The 1481-nt window shown below is 45.6% G+C and overlaps 1 pseudogene; it reads left to right on the top strand.

Moving 5' to 3' along the window:
* The first annotated feature begins 582 nt into the window (after positions 1-582).
* LOC133087955 (ubiquitin-conjugating enzyme E2 D3-like) lies at positions 583-1271 on the top strand (annotated as a pseudogene).
* Positions 1272-1481: the final 210 nt, after the last annotated feature.

Genomic DNA, 1481 nt, shown 5'->3' with positions numbered 1-1481 from the left:
CTGGGTTCCTCATGCAAACTGGTCCTCCTCTGCCCAGAAACTAGTTCTACCTATTAAGGAATATTAGTCAGGCTTCAAAAAATTTAATTACGTCATTCTCCAAGGAACATGCCACAAAACTCAGATCTCCCTCCTCCAAGATGGCAGATAGGACAAACTCAGTAGATCGTTGTGTGACTGACTGGAAAGTTGTCTGATCTGTCCGCCTAGGCAGGAACCAGCAGGCAGCCCTGGCACATCGTTACATGGAGCTTTCCTTTGGGACCAAATAAAATCCGCTCATCTCCCCATCCTAGAGCTGTCCTGGTGATTTGGGCACCTCTGCACTCTGGGGGCAGGCTTGGAATGCCAAACACTGCCTCCCGGGCCACTGATGGAGTACCCAGCTCAGCATTTTTCATCATCAGTTTAGAAAGTGAAAATGCTTCCACATCTCAGAGCTGAGGAACTGGATCTGAATAATAATTATGTGTGCGTAATTGAGGCACTCCACCTTCAAAACATCCCCTGTCTTATCACTTCTTACCACTCCAGTTCAGGCCACTATCACTGCTCTTCTAGACAATTGCAGTCTAGACAATGTTCTGCAGGTCCAGTTGGGGATGATATGTTTCATTGGCAAGCCAGAATTATGGGACCTAATGACAGCCCATATCAAGGCGGTGTGTTCTTTTTTTTTTTTTTTTAATTCTCATGCTTTTGCATTTATATATTTTTTCACTTTAAAAAAAAAAATTTATTTATTTATTTATTTATTATTTATGGCTGTGTTGGGTCTTCGTTTCTGTGCGAGGGCTTTCTCTAGTTGCGGCAAGCGGGGGCCACTCTTCATCGCGGTGCGTGGGCCTCTCACTATCGTGGCCTCTCTTGTTGCGGAGCACAGGCTCCAGACGCGCAGGCTCAGTAGTTGTGGCTCACGGGCCTAGTTGCTCCGCGGCATGTGGGATCTTCCCAGACCAGGGCTCGAACCCATGTCCCCTGCATTGGCAGGCAGACTCTCAACCGCTGCGCCACCAGGGAAGCCCGTGTGTTCTTTCTGACAATTCATTTTCCTACAGACTACCCCTTCAAACCACCTAAGGTTGCATTTACAACAAGAATTTATCATCCAAAGATTAACTATTTCTAAAGTTCTTTTATCCATTTGTTCACTGCTATGTGATCCAAACCCAGATGACCCCCTAGTGCCAGAGATTGCACAGATCTATAAAACAGACAGAGATAAGTACAACAGAATATCTCAGGAATGGACTCAGAAGTATGCCATGTGATGCTACCTTAAAATCAGAATACCCTGCATTATAGCTGGAATAAACTTTAAATTACTGTTAAAAAAAAAAAACAGCCCAATTTCTCTGCTTCCACTTGGTCCCCTGTAGAGTCTATTTTTCACACAGCGGGCCAGAGTGTGCTGCTCAAAGCCCTCCAACGCCTTCCCACAACACACTAGAAGAACATCCGCTCTCCCCACTGTGGTGTGA

This window comes from Eubalaena glacialis, chromosome 3 (assembly GCF_028564815.1).
Source record: "Eubalaena glacialis isolate mEubGla1 chromosome 3, mEubGla1.1.hap2.+ XY, whole genome shotgun sequence".
NCBI lineage: Eukaryota > Metazoa > Chordata > Mammalia > Artiodactyla > Balaenidae > Eubalaena > Eubalaena glacialis.
The sequence above is the reverse complement of the archived record's forward strand: the minus strand, read 5'-3'. Positions and strand labels throughout refer to the sequence as shown.